The following is a 6,000-nucleotide window of genomic DNA, read 5'->3' as shown; positions in this document are numbered from 1 at the left end:
GTATGGCCTTCCGTGGACCTTTAATAAAATTTCTTTCTTTCTTTCTCTCTCTCTCTCTCTCTCTCTCTCTCTCTCTCTCTCTCTCTCAGTGCTATCGACGCGTCTCCATGCAGAGCTTGGTGCTTGGCGCTTGACGTTTGACGACCAACCCACGTAGATAGACTCGAAGCTAACGAAGTAATCTTCAATCGCTTAGCACTATCGATGCGTCTCCATGCAGAGCTTGGCGCTTGGTGCTTGACGTTTAACGACCAACCCACGCAGATAGACTCCAGCACAAATGTAATCGGGATTAGGCAGTTAGTTTTCAGTTAGTATCGGATCAAGCACACAGATATTACACAGAAGGGTGCATCACAAACAAGATACTAAAACAGAGGAAACTGTCACAGAGGGGTGTTCACACAATGTTTACCCCAACTTCAAAAATGTTCACTCCTAGAAGATCTCCTTTGAGGATTGGGGCCCTAATGCCCCCATTTTCCAGTTTTTACAAGACTACAAGAAGGCAAATGTACGAGACTATGGTCAAGATGAAGGAAGAAATTACCTTGCTGAACTAGGAGGTTTAACAGTTGAAGAACGACATGAATGAGATGGCCCAGAAAATGCTAATCATGGACAGCGAGATAGAGAAGGGGTATGCAAAGGTTCTGAGCATAGAACAGAAAATGGACAGCCAGTTAGAAAAAGGATATACCAAAGTTCACCGCATGGAACTGAAAATAGAAAAGGAAATATCTGGGCAAAAAGGGCAGGTAGAGGCAGAGCAGAAACTTGCACAACAGATGCAAAAAAAGAAGACATCATCAACACCATTGACAAGTTGGTCAATAGTAGAATGAGGGAGCAAAAAGAGCAGCAAGAAAAAGCTCTAAACATCAGAATTGTGGGGGTGGAAGAGAGTGAAAATGAGGACATTGAACAGGTCCTCACGCACGTCTTTCAAAAGATCATGCACATATCTGCCACAAAATGGCAAGATGCATTTAGAGTGGGAAGGAAGGGTGAAAAATCAAGACAAGTTATAGTAAATTTTCAAGATGCACAGTCCATATACAAACAAAACAGCCATCTATCCCGAGAGGACCCTCTTATGCACTTGGGAGAAGACATAGCTTAGTTCTCTAAAGAGCATGTAATTATCCTCGCCGGAGACTTCAACGCAAGGACAGGATCATTACAAGGGATCGTTACAGTGGAAGGGAAAGATCCCATTTGGATGGAGGAAATGGAAGAGGACAATGCAGAAAGAAAAGGCTGGAAAAGGACATCCAGAGATGATGGGGAAATCACCCAAATGGGAAGGCAACTCCTCGCCCTATGCGGATGCTTTGGAATGCAAATTTGCAATGGCACCCCGTACTTCAAATAAACAGAGGGATACACATGCAAAACTCCTCAAGGGTCGAGCGTAGCTGATTATGTAATCATGAACCCGCATGAAAGACACATACTTGAGCACTTCAAGATTGAAGGAAGTCTATTTCACAAAGCAATATCTATGGGCATCGTAGGGACAAAGCATATAGTAAAAAAACAGGAAATTCCTGCACAACCCAGGCTGACATTGGATTATAAAAAGGCACACATATATGAATAGAAACTAGAAGAAGAAATAGCACGTTGTCAGACACCTTCCACATGCCAAGAAATGAGTGAATGCATGATAGACTTACTGCAGAAAACAGCTCATGAATGCTTTACAAAAAGCAAGGGGAGGGGCAAAGGCATGCCTTGCAACTACTGGTATGATCAGGAATGCAGAGTAGCAAAAAAAGCATGGACAGCAGACACAACCGAGAAGGAGGACAAAGCTAGAGCCTACAGAAAGTTGGTAAGAAACAAAAAAAGAGAGTTTCTCAAGAGCAAACAAATTGAGAGCTTTGATGAGCTTAAGCAAAATCCCATAAAGTTTTTCCAAAAGCTACATGGCAGCATACCCCAAGAGAGGAAAGCATCATGGGAAGACATGATAGATTTCGTCAAAGGCCTCTATGAGAGAGAGGGTGAAGAGAAGGTCAATAATAACTTTTCCATCAAAGCTGTAAATGATGTCATAACAGAGGAAGATGTGGGAAAGGGTCTGAAAAAGCTCGCAAACGGAAAGGCTCCAGGCACACAAGGGCTAGTGGCTGAAATGCTGAAATGGGGGGGGTGAGAAGACAAAGAAAATGCTCACTACACTCATGAATCGAGCCTTAGAAGAAGACTTTCCCAAGGAATGGCAGCTTAGCAGGATCGTACCAATCCATAAGAGCGGGGACAGCAAGGTGACCAAAAACTACTGCACCATCATGGTGAGTAGCCTAATGGCCAAGTTTTATGGCACAATAATTGAGGAAAAACTCAGCAAATGGGTAGAAGAGCAAGGAACCAGGCCGCCCCCTCTCACCAACTCTCTTTGGTCTGTTCATCAATAAATTGGAAGAGTGGATGAGAACACACAGCGGCAAAGGTGTCCAGATTGCAGGCTATGCCCTCTTATTGCTTATTTACGTAGATGATGTAGTCTTCTTCGCAAAAAGCAAGAAAGAGAAGCAAACACATTTGGATACATTGGGAAATACTCAGGAATGCAAGTCAACATATCCTAGACAAAAGTGATGGTGATTGGGACTCAGAATAAACAGGTTGATTTCACTTTTGAGGGGGAGCCTTTGGACGGTGTCACTACATACAAATATTTGGGGCTGGAATTTGCAGACACTTACAAGTGGAATGCATGTGTGGAAAGAAGAATCTTGGGAGGTTTGAAAGCTTTATATAGCTTCCAAAACAAGTGCAGAAAGGCACACTTATGGGACTGGGAAATGAGAAAGTTTTTGTATACCATGCTCGTACAGACAGTGATCCTTTATGGGTGCTTAGCTTGGGCACCTAGGCTCTCTAGGGCCTATTGGAACCGAATAGAGACTTTGCACAAACGATTTCTCATAGGGGAGTTAGGGGTGAAGGCACAAACACCGTATCCCATCTTGTTGGCTGAGACAGGTATGATACCTCTTGAAGGAGAGGCATTGTGCCAATTCATGGCATACCTCAGCAAAGTTGGAAAGATGGACGCCAATAGGATACCACACAAAGCAATGGAAGCTACGCGAAGCGCTGGATGGCACAAAGAGGGGCTGAAATGGATGGAATTATGGGGTATAACCGCTGCTGATATTCCCGAAGATGCATGGGAAATCAGGGAGCTAGTGACGCAGAGAATGCTACAAAAGCTATGGCAAGAACTGGGGGCAAAAATGCAGTTTTATAAGCAGGGAATCAATCCGATGGACAGCTATGGAATGCAAAAATACCTCGGGGAAGACATATCAATATGCAAAAGACATTTAATCTGCAAAATCAGAACCAGCTCACATGATCTCGAGGTGGAGAGGGGAAGATGGGCGACCCAGGGTACCAAGAGAGGAAAGAGTATGTAAAATTTGCCCCACAGGAGAAGTAGAAAATGAGCAACATGTACTCCTAACATGTCGAGCATATGCGCAAATCAGAGAATGTTATAGGGGCAATAGAAGCAACCTGAAATCCCTACTGGAGTGGCCAGCCAAAGAGCTAGGCAACTACATAAAGGAAATTTTCGAATATTGCAACAAAGTACTTGGTCTAGCACACAGGCTAGCACAACAAGTACTCACTGCATAGCACATTTATGCTTTTATTTATGATATTCTTTCAATGGATGTAAACAATCACTACTTGTTGATAGTGATCACTGTCCCATAGATCCTGAAGGGTCTCACAAGGACGTTAATCCATTCATATCATATCATCTCTCTCTCTCTCTCTCTCTCTCTCTCTCTCTCTCTCATGGAGATCTAGCCCCACCAGCCGCTCACCTCACTTTTGCTCAGATTTGTACTCTCATAGCAGGAGGCAGAGTCGATGGACAGGATTTTCAGTATTATTTTGGTTCTCAGACTCCGTGATACATGGACTTGTATCTTTGCATTGACATATTGTACTCATCCCCCCATTTTGCACCCAGGGGCGGTTTCCTTGCATCTAGCTTACTTTGTATTTAGGCTCGGATTTGACATTATGTACTTTCACTTGCATTGTATTGCGTAGCACTTAGATGATATTCGACGATGCCTCTTCTTTGTGGCACGTTGATTTTGTGCTATCTTGTACGCAGAGTTCTTGATGTCCCATGGGCCCATTTTGGCCTTTAGTGGACAATAATACACTTTCTTTCTTTCTTTCTTTCTCTCTCTCTCTCTTTGAAGGCCCGCTTGAGTAGACGTTACGCTTCCCTAGCCCGCCGACTGGAGAGATAGTGCTTCCACTCGCACTTTTAGGACCCGTGGACCAAGGTTCTCCTTTTTGACTCCTTGGTCGGACCTGCGGGCATGTATGGTAGCACTTGTTGGGTACCAAACCTCTCCGACACAGAGTGGACTCAAGTGGAGAGATTACAGGTTCTCCTATTTTCATGGATGATACGCAGCAAGCCTTCTGTCTCTCATCAGATCATCCAGGCTTAGTTTGGGGCATCTCCTTTGCAATTAAATGTGGCATTCTAGACTATCACTTATCTCTACCGAGTGTGCATGTATGGCTCATGTATCACATGGTGACGTAGACTACCTTAGTTGGCAATAGCATTTTCTATGGCACTAGCAACTTAGGATGATTAGAGATGTTTGAGAGATTGGGTTTTCATATGGATAGGTTGTCACCCTTCCAGTACAGTGTTGACGCTCCATTTTCCCCGTTCCACATTCCACGGACCTAGCTAGCATAGGCAGAGCTCCCTATGAAGCTCAGTTTCTATCGGGACCACTGCTTGCACATTTCAGCAGAAGGTTTCATCATCTAATCAGGGTACACCTAGATCCATCTACCACATTCACTCTGGATTTCCCCTGGATAGTTACATGTGTCATCGCATCGACTCCATATCGAGAGCGGGCCGTGCAGAGGGGATACCCAAGGAGAGTTGTATCTGCACATTGTGTGAGAACTATGAGGTGGAGTCAGAGGAGCACTTTCTTTTCCATTAGCCAGTCTACTATGAGATTCATGGACGATACCATTGCCTTTTTAGAGATGGATTCGAGGGCCTCTCCAAACGACTCCTATACACAGACCAGAGATGCCTGGCAATAAACCTTATGCTTCTAGTAATTGGCCAACTCAATAAGAGATCTAAGTATGAATATGTGGTCTACAGTGGAGTAGCCCTTCTAAACCCTTCTTTTTGACCCTCTACACACATACCTACCCACTTGGCTTACTCATTGATGTGCATCTCCAGCATTGATCCTTATACTTTTCCATCCGATGGCCTATTGTGATGGTCCCATAGTTATTAATGTCCATAGGGTCTACTACTTTGTGAATTATGACTATGGTATTGATGGTCCAAGACGTGGAAAAGCCCTTACAAAAAGCATGGTTGTATAGCTTGCTACGATTTGTATAGCTTCGTTGTATAGCTTGCTACCATTTGTGCAAGTATTTCTCATTCATGGGCTAGGCCTAAGATTTTCTTGAAGGCCTTTGAGATCCTTGTCTTTGCCATTTATAGCTTCTACAATCTTAGATGCTGCATGGTGATTCCTTTTCTAGGAGACTCATCCAAATTCTTTGGAGTTACTACCATAGAGGATATTCAAGAGTTCTTGCTCATGCATAGCAAGAAACTGCCATTTCACCAAGCGTTGGTACTCTCTACTTGTCTATTTTTTGTATGGAGTTGTCTTTCCCATCAATTTGGCGGTGTAAGGAAATTAGCACTGTGCAGCGAGGTGGATAGAATGGGTGAGGAGCTGGTCTTTGGCATCAAGGATGGGGTGGTTGTCTGTATCCTATGGGAATGTGGCCAAATAACTACCGTATATAGTATCTAGTGAGTGGTCAAATTCATTTGATAGTATGTGGAAGGAGTGAGCAGCGGAGGTGGCAGGATAGTTGGGGTAGGGCTAGGTAAAAGAAGATCACCCATGGCATGAGTGTGTGGACTATGAGGCTGGAAATTTGTGAGGC

Source organism: Dipteris shenzhenensis, chromosome 20 (assembly GCF_047967505.1).
Source record: "Dipteris shenzhenensis isolate YYH24624 ecotype China chromosome 20, Dip_SZ_1.0, whole genome shotgun sequence".
In the NCBI taxonomy this organism is placed as follows: Eukaryota; Viridiplantae; Streptophyta; class Polypodiopsida; order Gleicheniales; family Dipteridaceae; genus Dipteris; species Dipteris shenzhenensis.
Note: the sequence above shows the minus strand (reverse complement) of the source record.